General features: G+C 41.0%; 7 non-coding genes across 7 annotated transcripts; all 7 read left to right on the forward strand.

The window, feature by feature from the left end:
• The first annotated feature begins 9,958 nt into the window (after nt 1–9,958).
• Nucleotides 9,959–10,031, forward strand: trnak-cuu. The gene has a single exon. It is a non-coding gene; the product is annotated as a tRNA-Lys (tRNA).
• Nucleotides 10,032–12,044: 2,013 nt separating this feature from the next.
• On the forward strand, nt 12,045–12,117 carry trnak-cuu. The gene has a single exon. It is a non-coding gene; the product is annotated as a tRNA-Lys (tRNA).
• A 905-nt stretch (nt 12,118–13,022) lies between these two features.
• On the forward strand, nt 13,023–13,095 carry trnak-cuu. Its single transcript has one exon. It is a non-coding gene; the product is annotated as a tRNA-Lys (tRNA).
• Nucleotides 13,096–13,568: 473 nt separating this feature from the next.
• Nucleotides 13,569–13,641, forward strand: trnak-cuu. The gene has a single exon. It is a non-coding gene; the product is annotated as a tRNA-Lys (tRNA).
• A 2,711-nt stretch (nt 13,642–16,352) lies between these two features.
• Nucleotides 16,353–16,425, forward strand: trnak-cuu. Its single transcript has one exon. It is a non-coding gene; the product is annotated as a tRNA-Lys (tRNA).
• A 474-nt stretch (nt 16,426–16,899) lies between these two features.
• On the forward strand, nt 16,900–16,972 carry trnak-cuu. Its single transcript has one exon. It is a non-coding gene; the product is annotated as a tRNA-Lys (tRNA).
• Nucleotides 16,973–17,446: 474 nt separating this feature from the next.
• On the forward strand, nt 17,447–17,519 carry trnak-cuu. The gene has a single exon. It is a non-coding gene; the product is annotated as a tRNA-Lys (tRNA).
• Nucleotides 17,520–18,447: the final 928 nt, after the last annotated feature.

Consider the following 18,447-nt stretch of genomic DNA (forward strand, 5'->3'; position numbering starts at 1 on the left):
TCATGTGTTCAGACACAAACTCTGTCAAAAGTCTCTCCAGCTGTTAAAGCCAGATGTGATCAGCGGTCAGTCATCAGAAACGGAAGTAGCTTCACGTGACGTCTCATTTCTCTTAAAACATATTTCCTTGTTTACTTTCTCCTCGTGTGGTTTCCTCGCATCTCTCTAGGCATCCCTGGTGGCAGGGACTCAAGGAAAAGACGCAAGTGAGGGAAACAGGGATGCAATTAAGATAATTACGTCGATAGCACAAAAGGTTGAGGAGTTATGGTCATTTGAATTATGCAGGTCATTTTCTGTAGCCGGTGCCAGGGTCCGTACTAAAATAGTTTTAAACACTATATTTGAATTGATTAAAGTATGGGAGGACCAAATACTTACTTTAGTTAACTACAGTAGGTTTGGTGCCTGTAATTATTGCATAGGTAGTAGGTCGTGAAAAATCCAACACTTTTTTTTTTCTTATAGCATTATACAGTACGTACCCTTGTTTTTTGTGTAGTTGAGTATTTTCAATTCAATTCAGTTTATTTTGTATAGCCCAATATCACAAATTACAAATTTGCCTCAGAGGGCTTTACAATCTGTACACATACGACATCCCTGACCTTTGACCTCACATCGGATCAGGAAAAACTCCCCAAAAATAACCTTTGACAGGGAAAAAAGGGAAGAAACGTTACGTAACCTACATAACGTTGCGTAACTTAACTTACGTATGTAACTTTGAATAAGTAAATGTTGACTTTAGGGTTTTGGTTGTGCATTTTTACCCATCCATCCACCCCATCCTTCTCCCAATGCGACCATTTTACAGTTTGAAACATAAAGTCTAGCCCATGTGAAGGACATTAGCTGACAGGGAGTAAACATCGCCCTAAACTGTTGCCTATAATTCTGTTGAGATGGCCTTTACTCCTGCCTAGGATTGCAAAGGGGCGGAAAGTTTCCGGTAAATTTCCGGAAAGTTTCTGGAAAGTTTCCACGGGAATTTTGCAAAAGCATATAACAGGGAACTTAAGTGTAGTTGAGAACAAGACTATGCACGCCTAGCTCAGCTGGACCCTGAATGCAGCTGGTTGGGAACATTGTCTGCCAGAAACATAAACGTAAACATAAAACGTTCTGTTGTTTTTGAACGTCTTTGTCATCAGTGTCTGAACGTTTCAGCCCTATGTCTGGCAAGTGTGAGAGCGCCGAGTTGTGTAGAGGCCAAGAGCGGTATTGCAGACAGAGATTTCAATTATAGCTCCCAACATATTGACAAAAATAACTGAACTAGTTAATTTTTTGGAGCTGTGAACTTAGTTCAACATTTTGAATGATGAACTATGAACTGAACTAGTTCATGTAGAAAGTGAACTTTCCCAACACTGTTTGTCATTACCTAGCATATTGATTACTTAATAATAATAATAATAATAATAATAATAATAATACATTTTATTTGGAGCAGCCTTTCAAGTCACCCAAGGTCACCTTACAATAAAATAATACAGGATAAAAGATAAAAGCATGAAAGATAGGAACAACATTAAAACAGAACAAAAAAAACTTGGTAAACTGAACATGGGTTCATTTTAATACCAAGTTTATTTGTTTGCAGTAGACTAACTTTACAGCAGTGAGGAGGACGTTGATGAGGTCCAGGAAGAAAGCATTTAGATTCAGGGAAAAACACACACAAAAAAAAGTGGGTTGGGGGGTGGTGATCATAGGGAATACACCTTTTTTATTCAACCTTCATGTTTTTGTTGTTCGATGAAAGAATAAAGTTCTACTCACAAAATGTCAAAAATGTCATTTTTAAAAGTTGTATTATAAATGTTTGCATGCATGTCTGCTTATGACAAGGTAAATACAGTTAAATTACCCAAAAATGTCCAGTTTATTCCCGTTTATTCCCGTTAATTCCCGTATATTCACGTTTATTCACGTAAATTCACGTTAATTCCCGAGGAAAGTTTTCATCTTTTAATATTCCCGGAATTTTGCAACCCTGCTCCTGCCATAACCATGGCCACATACAGCTTTCGCTCATGTATTATGGGTATGGATTTAACCAGCAAGTGCTGAGTAATATGTGATTCTGTGAATTATCAGTGATGTTTACTTTGTGTGATAAATTACATCACATAATAATGGTTGCTACTTTCAACTGGTGTACTGTAACTAGCTAAATTACTTCAAATTAACATTAGTATATACCTTCACTGGCTTCTAAGTACCGATTCAAGTACCGATTCAAAGTAGCTAGAGTATCATGTTAGAACAAACAAAAACAAAAGAAGTAGTTTTGAAGAAGGTTGTACCAAAATGGGGTAGTGCAAGTGTATCTTTGGAGGCATACTTACAATGAAGAATGTTTAGTGTTCAGTGAGGGATTATCACTCAACATTTGGCGTGTATTTTGGAACGTGCTTAGGACTGGTAGTGGTGCTCGTCGTGGTGGAATTACCATGGCTTCCAGAAAGACGGCTCCATCATGGAGGAGGAGCAGCTTGTTTATCAAAGGCTTGATACTGCATATTTTGTTAACAGCTATATGCACTGATGCTTTCTTGTTGGTTGGGAAGTAGCTAAAGAACTGGCAGCCCCTCCATTCCACTCCACTGATGAGCCGAGCTACACATAAGCTTAAAGCAGATGTTCTTCTCATTCCAACATTGGACTTTATTGAAGGCTTTTCCCTGTCAATGCGAACAAAATTAAAAAGAAGAGTTGTATGATGACACTAACCTTTTAAGAACATTGTTTCAAAGCCAAGTTAATTACAATTTAGATACTCTCTGTATCTCTATCCTCCTCTGAAGCTAACATTTGCTGTTTAGCACGACACAAAGTACAGTTGTGGCAAATGACATTGTTTTTGCAGTTATTTGGTTATAAATTTAAACACTGAACACATTTTTATTTTATCCTCATGTTGGTTCTAGAGGAAATGTCAGGGGATCAACAAATTCATCCTCAGGGGACCGTCATTAAAAAAATGTATGGGCATTCATTTAATATTTGTCCAGATATCTGACTAACCGTGGTAGTCAACCCTGGCTTTTCTACTAGTCTTGGCCAGCTTCTTCTGTCTTCAACCGTGGTAGTAAAGTTCTCAGGCCTTAGAAGTGTTTCTTGAATTCCTGTCTTATTGTCACTATCTCTGTTTCATTTTGCTGATTAATCTCTGACTGTCAGTTTGCTCTTCTGTATTCCTTATCTCATGCATGCCTTCTTACTTTCAACTGTCAAACCCAGCTCCTCATTCCTGTCAGTTCAGATACTACTATTCAGCAATTAAGAACACTCACGATCATGTGTGTTACATTCTGGGATAACTCAATACTGAATCTTTACAGTTAACAGTTTAACAGCTTCCACATTACAGTAAGTTCAGTTGCCTTTTAGTGCATGCGAGCATGCCACACTAGCTAGCTAATTGCTCTCGCTCAGCACTGTGACTCACGTTTACAGCAGTCGGTTGTGAGATAAGGGTAGCGCCCACCCATCCGTTTGCACTAACACTGTTAGCTCTGTCAGCACTGTTGCCGATGTTTGCGCTGTTTGTAACTACCGTTAATTAAGGGCCACGTGGTGGCAATAGAAATGCTCTGAATTTAAAATGTAGCACTCTTAAAGTCAAAAACGCATTGTTATCCACTTACAATTAGGGTATTTCAATTTGTCTAGTTGTTAACAGAGTTATAAAGTGAAGACCATATATGGCTGAAAGTTTTCATGTCAATGTAGAATTCAGGAGCAACTGGAAACAGCAGAGCTGTGTGGTTATGTGTTTGATCTTTTGTGTGTGTAGCTCCTGGTGATTGCCTTGAAATTAAATTCCCATTAATCTAAACTTAGTTCAAACACCCCCAAATGTGCAATAGAACTGCTTTCGTCAGGTTTTCACCCGTCAAATATAGTTACAATATTACTGAACTTCCCATCTTGGTTTAGGCATTCAAAAACTCTTGGTTTACTGTGGGGAATCCACACAAAAAAGAAAAGAGGAGCCAAAAAGACATCAGCCATTTTCACAGTCTTCTTTCAAATGATGATCTCTGAAGAATATAATCAGCAAAAACCAATAAGCTACATTTGCAATCCCCTGAACCAACAGCAGACTACTTGGACATGGGGAGGAGATTATATCAGAGTCTTGGTCACTCCCCACAGCCACCTAAATGTAGAGACAACTACACAATGAGACATCCGCCGCATTGAAGCATCTGTGGCCTAGCCTGAAATTAGTCCAGTCCTCTATTTGGCAGCACTTAATTCCTGTTCCAAATGAAGGGTTTCGGCATTGCCATGAGCTAATGGGTCATGTGACGTACCCTCTGGACACCTGCCTGCCTTTCCATGAACCCCCCCGTTGGCTCTGACATTTGATCATGCAGAGCTCCTCTTATTTGTTTTGGATCATTTATGTCATACAGCCTTTGGGAGAGATACGGTACTTACAGCCAGTTACAACTTCATTATATTCACAGACAGTCCAATTGAATTTAAGCGCTGGCTGAAAATGTCCATACATAGTGCAATTATGACAATAAATGATTGAACTAATTTACTGCTGTCCTCTTTTGTGTTGTTTTATCGTGCAGCTTAAGCAAGCCAATGTGGGATTTCCTACAGCAGATTTAAAATGTAGACACGTTTGGCGTCCCTCTGCCAAACTGATCTCAGAGGCTTTGTCTTCAGCCTTGTTGAACCACTGGAATTGCAGGAGGAGAATTGAGGATGATGTGGTTGTCTGCTTTTGCAGTCCACCCTGTCACAAGCTTTTAAAAACCTGTTCACAATAAGCAGCTGGCTGGGGACACTCTCTGTTCGTGGCTGGCATGCTCAGACACTCCCGGGATGCGTCTCCTGGCCACCCTCCCTATAAAACACTCCTTGCCGTGTGTGTAAAAAGCTGTATTTAGCATAATGAAATGTAGGAAGCAATCAGTGAAAACACTGACAGAATACAGGCTGACACCCAGGATATTTCCTGCTTGGGAGAAGTCTAATGTGGTTTACACACACATCTAGTCTCATAACTGCATAAATAGAGACAGGGCCTCTATGCAGATGCTATGCAGATGCTACCCATCCACGCTACTTCGCTTCACAGCCAGCTCTGATGTGCACACACACACACATATACCACAAAGCAAACTAGCTTTATTTGCATTTTTAGAGCTTGCTCAGTCATTCATCATGTGCATTTTTTAAATACATTCCTTTTTTTTACATGTCCTTTTTTCCTTTAGTTTTAAAGGCTTGGTTTATTGATTTTGGATTTTAAGGTAAAGGTGTTTCATGGAACCCGGAGTTGCATGTAATGAATATGCCTTAAGACGTCCACTAAGTACAGCTCTCATTCATGAAATGAAACAAAATGATTCCTGATCACGAAGTCACAACAAACAAGTATTAAAAGTGTAAAAAAAGTAGAGCTTTATTATTAATATTATGAACACATGAAACGATGATGTGGTGTCATTTTTCCTCATGAAGATTTATATCAGAAGACGTCAGGGCCGTAACATTCGAGGGGGCCCGAGGGCAAACCAACGTGGATGGTTGATCAGGACCCCTTGGGGTCGGTTAGGTCCAGTCTCCTCAGCACCACAGAGACCTGCTCACACCAAAGGAGCATTTATCCTTGAAGGTCAAGAATTGATTCTGCTCCTCTGACCCTCTCTATCTTTCAACAATTCTGTCTTCCTAAACTATTGTAAAGAACATGTCCCGTTTATCCATATGCAGATCAGCACCCTACCTGCTAAGGTAACACTCTATTCCCGCATGTACTAAAGTGCCTGAACTGGCTTCTTTGCAAATGCCACACGTTAATGTGACTCTTTACAATGGTAACAATTTGCAACATAGCTGCTGTTTCACGAGGTGATTGGTACATATGTCCTGGGAGGGAAGTGTCAGGAAGTGCAGCTTAAAGAGCTGGTTTTGTCACAGACCGTCCATCTCTTTGTAGCTGTCTCTGTACACCTAGAGCCAAAGCAGACTCCACTGGCAGTGGAAAGACATGGTTGCAGCGACAGAGCTGTCAGTCAAAGCTCCAGGGAAGCAGAAGCAAAGGGGGGTCTCGTGTGGCCTGCAATTTTCTTGAGGCCATTAAACCCACCCCTTTTAATTCCTCTTTCACATTCATTCTATTCTCACTGTAAAATGGCCTTTCCGTGCTAAGCTTTCCATCCAAAGACAGGAATGTGAAAAGCACTTTGCAGAACAATGCTGAACACATCTTGCATTCCGTTCAGACTAAAAGGAAAATTAATGGTGGACATTTAGTTAGGACTCTATGAAGATTCTAAGGCAGACAGGACACTGGATATTGTGCTGTACGCGTATAATCAAACGATGACACTTTAAATTCTATACATTATGAAAAAAAATTACTAAGACTCAGTACCAAAACTGTATTGTTCCCCATACCCGTTTTCATTCTAGTGTCAAATGTCTCCTGTTGAACAAAATATTTCATGCTTTAATTTTATTTCCCACAGTAACTTTCATTTTTGGGTAATCAAGAGCGACGGTTGACTACGCATATAGAATTGTGGTTACAGTCGGTAACTTTCATCTAGAAATGAGTTGAGAAGGTAGGATACTTTATTATTGATTTAACACAAACACATATATAGACATGCACATATACACACACACTCTGTCAGTCTGTGAACATATGGTCTAGTGCTTAGATATCTTTTGTAGTGTATGAAGCACTACATCTGGTGTCGTCAGAGTTACAACTAGCTGGGTAGCTGTTTGTTAGCACACGGAACAACTTACCTACAAATGCTAACCAAATGGTATAATCCGTATTCTTTAATAACTTAATAAAACAGTCTATCTTTGGTTTGCAAGGAACATTTACAAGATTGTCATTATCCTTTTAGCCTTGGTTTGTGTCCCTTACGTATTAGCATACATCACTTCAATAAGAGGTAATCAACCAAAGATGGCTGGATGCTAGTTATTGGAGGGTTGTTGGAGGGTTGTTTTAAAAACAGGTAGCTGTCGGGCTGCCATCTTTGCCACCATTCAAAAATATCAAGATAAAAAAACTGTGTTTGGCATTAATATGGTTTTGAAGATTGCACAAATGGATGACTTTTGTAATTTCAGTGGGAAAAAGTTTGATGGATAACATTGTTCTTTGACCCTGACTTCCTTCTGTATTCAGTCAGGGGACATATACATGACCAGGCGCTTCAAAAAGAACAAACAACCCTCTGCCCATACCAACATACAGGTAATGTAGATTGAATAAATAACTTGTTAAACTCCTGAAAAGCAGCGCGCCTTTTATTCCCCTCCCTCCCTCTCCACATAAGTGTGCCATACTCAATTTCCAGCTTCAGTGAGAATGAAGAAAGATAGGGGGAGAAAATTGGAAGTTTGGTTTAAAATGCAGACAGCCCTAGCTTTCTGCTTGATGGCCTGTGACATCTCCCCGCACCACACTTTGCATGGCAGAATAGGAGCTTGTAATAGAATTTCCCCCACCAAGGAGGTTAATTACATCCCACCCCCTCCACCCAAGCTGCAAAATAAAATAAAAGGCACCACATCGCCTGTAAGCGTCTGTGACAGCCACAAATCCCTGTCGCCATCTTACCTTTAGGATCTAATTCGAGGTTAATGTCTGCCATCGTGTTGCATTATAGTGAGACCCTCTGGGGAACTTTAGGGGCCTTCAGCCAAAATGAATGACATGACAGCTTATGGCAAAGAGGAGAGATGTGGAGGGTCTGCCACTTTTCTGTGAAGAGCTGTCATCATGTAACTTAACTGAAAAGGTTTGAACATGCTAATGCTTGAATTTATCTCAAAGCATACATCAAAGAATAGCTAGTGAATGGATAACAGCAGGGCAGATGGAACACCTAAGAACAGTGGATGTTTTACTGTGGTTATACTTAATAGCTTAAAAGCCAAAAAAGCATTCCCTTTCATTACATTTTACTACATTAATTTAGCTGAAGCATTTATCCAAAGCGTTTTTTACAATAATCCCTGATTTACGCATCTGCGAGTGTTCGCAAGGCTAACATGACGTCATACCAGGCACGGCCCTTCATGGGGGACCGGTATGTCTCGTCTCAGTCTGTATGTGCACAAATACGCTGATGCGGATATGGAGAAACCATGCTGACATTTTGACTCACCCTACATTTTAGGAGAATGTTGATCAGTCGCAAGGAGAAAGGTGGCAGAAGTCCATACAGAGTATAAAAGATTCAAACATTTCCTCGCGACGATTCCGCTTCAGCACATGTCCATGCGAAAAGTATGGTCGAGGCTTGAGTGCAATGACTCCACCTTTCTTGTTTAATGACGTCTACATTTTTAAGGAGAGATAGGATACAGAGGAAGAAAATACTTAATAAAACTATTGCAGGTCCGCAGATAGCTGCAGACAAGCATAGGTATAACACTTGGTGTAATAAGGCTCTGCGTCGATGTCGGTTGAAAGACATTTTCGAAATGAAGTGTAAAAAACATTTTCATCACATGGACTAGAGCAGGCCGTCAAAGAGAGGGATTGTGTTAAATTGAAGGGGCTTCACAGAAGCCTCCTAGTCCAATGATGTCCAAATTACAAAATATTCTCATTGACTTCCACAATTTTATCCCTCTCATCAATTCTATCTAACATCATCTTTAAAAAATGTTGCAGGACTGAAGGCATACCTTTAGCACAGTAGTCCACACCAGAAAATATCATTGCCAAAGGTAGGTTTCAAATTACTTAAGTTTTCTTTTGCCGTACGAGGTCCGGCTAGCTCTTATTGCCACACGTAATTCGAGGTCATTGTTGGTTGTGAAAGTCAATCACCAATGCTACCATGAATATGGTAAATTAACCTCTACTTGTAAAGTGCTTTTCTAGTCTTCCGACCACTCAAAGCACTACTTGTCATCATTCACCCCCATGCATGCACTGATGGTAGGAGCTACCATGCAAAGTGGCACCTACCAATAAGTGTCTAATATTCATATACCGTGGGCACAGCGGGACAAAGACACTTAACCCCCAGGACTAGCGGAGCCAGGGATCAAAACGCAGATCCTCTGATTGAAGGACGACCCTGCTCACCACTAAACCACGGTTTGCCATACATATACCATGAATTCGCAGATGTAGCAATCAGTGCTCGTATCAACACTAATAAATGGCCCATAAGCCCATCAATTGTAAATAGCATCATCTACTATATATGTTGCAGGACTATTGAACTATGCCCGGCTAGCTCATTTGGTAGAACATGAGACCCTTAATCTCAGAGCCCAAAGTGGGTTACAGACCAACGTTAGGTGTTGGTGTTATAGGCAAGTACTTAACCTGAGATGAATGTGTTCAGCGTCAGACCACAGTTCAAGATTAGCTCCAACTCACGACGCCACAAGCCACCCAGTCCAATGATAAATTCACTGTTAAAAATTCTAACGGACTTGGATTACAATGTTTAATTGTAACTAGCATTATCTATGATTTATCGTGCAGGACAATAGTATACAATAGCATTACCCAAGGTGGGGCTCGTCCAACAACCTTTCTTCTGTTATCCTATGCCAGACTAGCTCAGTCGGTAGAGCAAAAACCACCTACATTGTGTTTTGTAAAGTACCAACTACCCTTTTAGACAGCTCAATTATCTTTGACTCTCACAGCCTTTGATTCCTCTCATTAATGGAATCTAGCATCATCTGTTATATACGTTGCAGGACCAAAGGTATTACTTAAACTTAAGCATCATCTATGATATATGTCGCAGTACTGAAGGTATTCCGTTTGCACAGACGTCCACGGCACAAAATAACATCTCCCAAGATTAGGCTCCAAGTCACAACCTCTTTTTTTATCGTTTATGAAACATCACCAACCACCTACCTTGTGTTTTGTAAAGTGCCAACTACCCTTTTAGACAGCTCAGTTTTTCTGATTTGCTATGCCTGACTAGCTCAGTCGGTAGAGCATGAGACTCTTAATCTCAGGGTCGTGGGTTCGAGCCCCACGTTGGGCTATATTGTTTTAGGCAAGAAATTAACCTGAGATGAATGTCCTCACCGTTAGACCAATGTTAAAGTTGGGCTCCAACTCACGATGCCACAAGCATCCCAGTCCAATGATTTCCTCACTGTTGTAAATAGCATCATCTATGATATATGTCGCAGTACTGAAGGCATTCCGTTTGAACAGCCGTCCACGGCACAAAATAACATCTCCCAAGAATAAGCTCCAATTCACAACCTCTTTTTTTATCGTTTATGAAACATCACCAACCACCTACCTTGTGTTTTGTAAAGTACCAACTACCCTTTTAGACAGCTCAGTTATTTATTTGACTCTCTCAGCCTTCTATTCCTCTCATTAATGGTAACTAGCATCATCCGTCAAATACTTTGCAGGACCAAAGGCATTACTTAAACTAAGTAGTTGATAGTATACAATAGCATTACCCAAAGAGGGGCTCGAACCCACTACCCTTTTTATTGTGTGCTATGCCTGACTAGCTCAGTCAGTAGAGCATGAGACTCTTAATCTCAGGGTTGTGGGTTCGAGCCCCACGTTGGGCTATGTTGTTTTAGGCAAGAAATTAACCTGAGATGAATGTCCTCACCGTCAGACCAATGTTAAAGTTTGGCTCCAACTCACGATGCCACAAGCATCCCAGTCCAATGATTTCCTCACTGTTGTAAATAGCATCATCTATGATATATGTCGCAGTACTGAAGGCATTCCGTTTGAACAGCCGTCCACGGCACAAAATAACATCTCCCAAGAATAAGCTCCAAGTCACAACCTCTTTTTTTATCGTTTATGAAACATCACCAACCACCTACCTTGTGTTTTGTAAAGTACCAACTACCCTTTTAGACAGCTCAGTTATTTATTTGACTCTCTCAGCCTTCTATTCCTCTCATTAATGGTAACTAGCATCATCCGTCAAATACTTTGCAGGACCAAAGGCATTACTTAAACTAAGTAGTTGATAGTATACAATAGCATTACCCAAAGAGGGGCTCGAACCCACAACCCTTTTTATTGTGTGCTATGCCTGACTAGCTCAGTCGGTAGAGCATTAGACTCTTAATCTCAGGGTCGTGGGTTCCAGCCCCACGTTGGGCTATGTTGTTTTAGGCAAGAAATTAACCTGAGATGAATGTCCTCACCGTCAGACCAATGTTAAAGTTTGGCTCCAACTCACGATGCCACAAGCATCCCAGTCCAATGATTTCCTCACTGTTGTAAATAGCATCATCTATGATATATGTTGCAGTACTGAAGGCATTCCGTTTGAACAGCCGTCCACGGCACAAAATAACATCTCCAAGCTCCAAGTCACAACCTCTTTTTTTATCGTTTATAAAAACATCACCAACAACCTACCTTGTGTTTTTTTGTAAAGTACCAACTACCCTTTTAGACAGCTAAATTATCTTTGACTCTCACAGCCTTTGATTCCTCTCATTACGGGTAACTAGCATCATCCGTCAAATACTTTGCAGGACCAAGGGAAATCTCAGGGTCGTGGCTTCGAGCCCCACGTTGGGCTATATTGTTTTAGGCAAGAAATTAACCTGAGATGAATGTCTTCACCGTCAGACCAATGTTAAAGTTTGGCTCCAACTCACGATGCCACAAGCATCCCAGTCCAATGATTTCCTCACTGTTGTAAATAGCATCATCTATGATATATGTCGCAGTACTGAAGGCATTCCGTTTGAACAGCCGTCCACGGCACAAAATAACATCTCCCAAGAATAAGCTCCAAGTCACAACCTCTTTTTTTATCGTTTATGAAACATCACCAACCACCTACCTTGTGTTTTGTAAAGTACCAACTACCCTTTTAGACAGCTCAGTTATTTATTTGACTCTCTCAGCCTTCTATTTCTCTCATTAATGGTAACTAGCATCATCCGTCAAATACTTTGCAGGACCAAAGGCATTACTTAAACTAAGTAGTTGATAGTATACAATAGCATTACCCAAAGAGGGGCTCGAACCCACTACCCTTTTTATTGTGTGCTATGCCTGACTAGCTCAGTCGGTAGAGCATGAGACTCTTAATCTCAGGGTCGTGGGTTCGAGCCCCACGTTGGGCTATGTTGTTTTAGGCAAGAAATGAACCTGAGATGAATGTCCTCACCGTCAGACCAATGTTAAAGTTTGGCTCCAACTCACGATGCCACAAGCATCCCAGTCCAATGATTTCCTCACTGTTGTAAATAGCATCATCTATGATATATGTTGCAGTACTGAAGGCATTCCGTTTGAACAGCCGTCCACGGCACAAAATAACATCTCCAAGCTCCAAGTCACAACCTCTTTTTTTATCGTTTATGAAACATCACCAACCACCTACCTTGTGTTTTGTAAAGTACCAACTACCCTTTTAGACAGCTCAGTTATTTATTTGACTCTCTCAGCCTTCTATTTCTCTCATTAATGGTAACTAGCATCATCCGTCAAATACTTTGCAGGACCAAGGGAAATCTCAGGGTCGTGGCTTCGAGCCCCACGTTGGGCTATATTGTTTTAGGCAAGAAATTAACCTGAGATGAATGTCTTCACCGTCAGACCAATGTTAAAGTTTGGCTCCAACTCACGATGCCACAAGCATCCCAGTCCAATGATTTCCTCACTGTTGTAAATAGCATCATCTATGATATATGTCGCAGTACTGAAGGCATTCCGTTTAAACAGCCGTCCACGGCACAAAATAACATCTCCCAAGAATAAGCTCCAAGTCACAACCTCTTTTTTTATCGTTTATGAAACATCACCAACCACCTACCTTGTGTTTTGTAAAGTACCAACTACCCTTTTAGACAGCTCAGTTATTTATTTGACTCTCTCAGCCTTCTATTTCTCTCATTAATGGTAACTAGCATCATCTGTCAAATACTTTGCAGGACCAAAGGCATTACTTAAACTAAGTAGTTGATAGTATACAATAGCATTACCCAAAGAGGGGCTCGAACCCACTACCCTTTTTCTTATGTGCTATGCCTGACTAGCTCAGTCGGTAGAGCATGAGACTCTTAATCTCAGGGTCGTGGGTTCGAGCCCCACGTTGGGCTATGTTGTTTTAGGCAAGAAATGAACCTGAGATGAATGTCCTCACCGTCAGACCAATGTTAAAGTTTGGCTCCAACTCACGATGCCACAAGCATCCCAGTCCAATGATTTCCTCACTGTTGTAAATAGCATCATCTATGATATATGTTGCAGTACTGAAGGCATTCCGTTTGAACAGCCGTCCACGGCACAAAATAACATCTCCAAGCTCCAAGTCACAACCTCTTTTTTTATCGTTTATGAAACATCACCAACCACCTACCTTGTGTTTTGTAAAGTACCAACTACCCTTTTAGACAGCTCAGTTATTTATTTGACTCTCTCAGCCTTTTATTCCTCTCATTAATGGTAACTAGCATCATCCGTCAAATACTTTGCAGGACCAAAGGCATTACTTAAACTAAGTAGTTGATAGTATACAATAGCATTACCCAAAGAGGGGCTCGAACCCACTACCCTTTTTATTGTGTTCTATGCCTGACTAGCTCAGTCGGTAGAGCATGAGACTCTTAATCTCAGGGTCGTGGGTTCGAGCCCCACGTTGGGCTATGTTGTTTTAGGCAAGAAATGAACCTGAGATGAATGTCCTCACCGTCAGACCAATGTTAAAGTTTGGCTCCAACTCACGATGCCACAAGCATCCCAGTCCAATGATTTCCTCACTGTTGTAAATAGCATCATCTATGATATATGTCGCAGTACTGAAGGCATTCCGTTTGAACAGCCGTCCACGGCACAAAATAACATCTCCCAAGAATAAGCTTCAAGTCACAACCTCTTTTTTTATCGTTTATGAAACATCACCAACCACCTACCTTGTGTTTTGTAAAGTACCAACTACCCTTTTAGACAGCTCAGTTATTTATTTGACTCTCTCAGCCTTTTATTCCTCTCATTAATGGTAACTAGCATCATCCGTCAAATACTTTGCAGGACCAAGGGAAATCTCAGGGTCGTGGCTTCGAGCCCCACGTTGGGCTATATTGTTTTAGGCAAGAAATTAACCTGAGATGAATGTCTTCACCGTCAGACCAATGTTAAAGTTGGGCTCCAACTCACGATGCCACAAGCATCCCAGTCCAATGATTTCCTCACTGTTGTAAATAGCATCATCTATGATATATGTCGCAGTACTGAAGGCATTCCGTTTGAACAGCCGTCCACGGCACAAAATAACATCTCCAAGCTCCAAGTCACAACCTCTTTTTTTATCGTTTATAAAAACATCACCAACAACCTACCTTGTGTTTTTTTGTAAAGTACCAACTACCCTTTTAGACAGCTAAATTATCTTTGACTCTCACAGCCTTTGATTCCTCTCATTACGGGTAACTAGCATCATCCGTCAAATACTTTGCAGGACCAAGGGAAATCTCAGGGTCGTGGCTTCGAGCCCCACGTTGGGCTATATTGTTTTAGGCAAGAAATTAACCTGAGATGAATGTCTTCACCGTCAGACCAATGTTAAAGTTTGGCTCCAACTCACGATGCCACAAGCATCCCAGTCCAATGATTTCCTCACTGTTGTAAATAGCATCATCTATGATATATGTCGCAGTACTGAAGGCATTCCGTTTGAACAGCCGTCCACGGCACAAAATAACATCTCCCAAGAATAAGCTCCAATTCACAACCTCTTTTTTTATCGTTTATGAAACATCACCAACCACCTACCTTGTGTTTTGTAAAGTACCAACTACCCTTTTAGACAGCTCAGTTATTTATTTGACTCTCTCAGCCTTCTATTCCTCTCATTAATGGTAACTAGCATCATCCGTCAAATACTTTGCAGGACCAAGGGAAATCTCAGGGTCGTGGCTTCGAGCCCCACGTTGGGCTATATTGTTTTAGGCAAGAAATTAACCTGAGATGAATGTCTTCACCGTCAGACCAATGTTAAAGTTGGGCTCCAACTCACGATGCCACAAGCATCCCAGTCCAATGATTTCCTCACTGTTGTAAATAGCATCATCTATGATATATGTTGCAGTACTGAAGGCATTCCGTTTGAACAGCCGTCCACGGCACAAAATAACATCTCCAAGCTCCAAGTCACAACCTCTTTTTTTATCGTTTATAAAAACATCACCAACAACCTACCTTGTGTTTTTTTGTAAAGTACCAACTACCCTTTTAGACAGCTAAATTATCTTTGACTCTCACAGCCTTTGATTCCTCTCATTACGGGTAACTAGCATCATCCGTCAAATACTTTGCAGGACCAAGGGAAATCTCAGGGTCGTGGCTTCGAGCCCCACGTTGGGCTATATTGTTTTAGGCAAGAAATTAACCTGAGATGAATGTCTTCACCGTCAGACCAATGTTAAAGTTTGGCTCCAACTCACGATGCCACAAGCATCCCAGTCCAATGATTTCCTCACTGTTGTAAATAGCATCATCTATGATATATGTCGCAGTACTGAAGGCATTCCGTTTGAACAGCCGTCCACGGCACAAAATAACATCTCCCAAGAATAAGCTCCAAGTCACAACCTCTTTTTTTATCGTTTATGAAACATCACCAACCACCTACCTTGTGTTTTGTAAAATACCAACTACCCTTTTAGACAGCTCAGTTATTTATTTGACTCTCTCAGCCTTCTATTTCTCTCATTAATGGTAACTAGCATCATCTGTCAAATACTTTGCAGGACCAAAGGCATTACTTAAACTAAGTAGTTGATAGTATACAATAGCATTACCCAAAGAGGGGCTCAAACCCACTACCCTTTTTTCTTATGTGCTATGCCTGACTAGCTCAGTCGGTAGAGCCCCACGTTGGGCTATGTTGTTTTAGGCAAGAAATGAACCTGAGATGAATGTCCTCACCGTCAGACCAATGTTAAAGTTTGGCTCCAACTCACGATGCCACAAGCATCCCAGTCCAATGATTTCCTCACTGTTGTAAATAGCATCATCTATGATACATGTTGCAGTACTGAAGGCATTCCGTTTGAACAGCCGTCCACGGCACAAAATAACATCTCCAAGCTCCAAGTCACAACCTCTTTTTTTATCGTTTATGAAACATCACCAACCACCTACCTTGTGTTTTGTAAAGTACCAACTACCCTTTTAGACAGCTCAGTTATTTATTTGACTCTCTCAGCCTTTTATTCCTCTCATTAATGGTAACTAGCATCATCCGTCAAATACTTTGCAGGACCAAAGGCATTACTTAAACTAAGTAGTTGATAGTATACAATAGCATTACCCAAAGAGGGGCTCGAACCCACTACCCTTTTTTATTGTGTTCTATGCCTGACTAGCTCAGTCGGTAGAGCATGAGACTCTTAATCTCAGGGTCGTGGGTTCGAGCCCCACGTTGGGCTATGTTGTTTTAGGCAAGAAATTAACCTGAGATGAATGTCCTCACCGTCAGACCAATGTTAAAGTTTGGCTCCAACTCACGATGCCACAAGCATCCCAGTCCAATGATTTCCTCACTGTTGTAAATAGCATCATCTATGATATATGTTCGCAGTACTGAAGGCATTCCGTTTGAACAGCCGTCCACGGCACAAAATAACATCTCCAAGCTCCAAGTCACAACCTCTTTTTTTATCGTTTATGAAACATCACCAACCACCTACCTTGTGTTTTGTAAAGTACCAACTACCCTTTTAGACAGCTCAGTTATTTATTTGACTCTCTCAGCCTTCTATTCCTCTCATTAATGGTAACTAGCATCATCCGTCAAATACTTTGCAGGACCAAAGGCATTACTTAAACTAAGTAGTTGATAGTATACAATAGCATTACCCAAAGAGGGGCTCGAACCCACTACCCTTTTTATTGTGTTCTATGCCTGACTAGCTCAGTCGGTAGAGCATGAGACTCTTAATCTCAGGGTCGTGGGTTCGAGCCCCACGTTGGGCTATGTTGTTTTAGGCAAGAAATTAACCTGAGATGAATGTCCTCACCGTCAGACCAATGTTAAAGTTTGGCTCCAACTCACGATGCCACAAGCATCCCAGTCCAATGATTTCCTCACTGTTGTAAATAGCATCATCTATGATATATGTTCGCAGTACTGAAGGCATTCCGTTTGAACAGCCGTCCACGGCACAAAATAACATCTCCAAGCTCCAAGTCACAACCTCTTTTTTTATCGTTTATGAAACATCACCAACCACCTACCTTGTGTTTTGTAAAGTACCAACTACCCTTTTAGACAGCTCAGTTATTTATTTGACTCTCTCAGCCTTTTATTCCTCTCATTAATGGTAACTAGCATCATCCGTCAAATACTTTGCAGGACCAAAGGCATTACTTAAACTAAGTAGTTGATAGTATACAATAGCATTACCCAAAGAGGGGCTCGAACCCACTACCCTTTTTATTGTGTGCTATGCCTGACTAGCTCAGTCGGTAGAGCATGAGACTCTTAATCTCAGGGTCGTGGGTTCGAGCCCCACGTTGGGCTATGTTGTTTTAGGCAAGAAATGAACCTGAGATGAATGTCCTCACCGTCAGACCAATGTTAAAGTTTGGCTCCAACTCACGATGCCACAAGCATCCCAGTCCAATGATTTCCTCACTGTTGTAAATAGCATCATCTATGATATATGTTGCAGTACTGAAGGCATTCCGTTTGAACAGCCGTCCACGGCACAAAATAACATCTCCAAGCTCCAAGTCACAACCTCTTTTTTTATCGTTTATAAAACATCACCAACCACCTACCTTGTGTTTTTTGTAAAGTACCAACTACCCTTTTAGACAGCTAAATTATTATTTGACTCTCTACAGCCTTTGATTCCTCTCATTAAGGGTAACTAGCATCATCCGTCAAATACTTTGCAGGACCAAGGGAAATCTCAGGGTCGTGGCTTCGAGCCCCACGTTGGGCTATATTGTTTTAGGCAAGAAATTAACCTGAGATGAATGTCTTCACCGTCAGACCAATGTTAAAGTTTGGCTCCAACTCACGATGCCACAAGCATCCCAGTCCAATGATTTCCTCACTGTTGTAAATAGCATCATCTATGATATATGTCGCAGTACTGAAGGCATTCCGTTTGAACAGCCGTCCACGGCACAAAATAACATCTCCCAAGAATAAGCTCCAAGTCACAACCTCTTTTTTTTATCGTTTATGAAACATCACCAACCACCTACCTTGTGTTTTGTAAAGTACCAACTACCCTTTTAGACAGCTCAGTTATTTATTTGACTCTCTCAGCCTTCTATTTCTCTCATTAATGGTAACTAGCATCATCTGTCAAATACTTTGCAGGACCAAAGGCATTACTTAAACTAAGTAGTTGATAGTATACAATAGCATTACCCAAAGAGGGGCTCGAACCCACTACCCTTTTTTTCTTATGTGCTATGCCTGACTAGCTCAGTCG

This window comes from Cyclopterus lumpus, chromosome 11, assembly GCF_009769545.1.
Source record: "Cyclopterus lumpus isolate fCycLum1 chromosome 11, fCycLum1.pri, whole genome shotgun sequence".
NCBI classification, from domain to species: domain Eukaryota; kingdom Metazoa; phylum Chordata; class Actinopteri; order Perciformes; family Cyclopteridae; genus Cyclopterus; species Cyclopterus lumpus.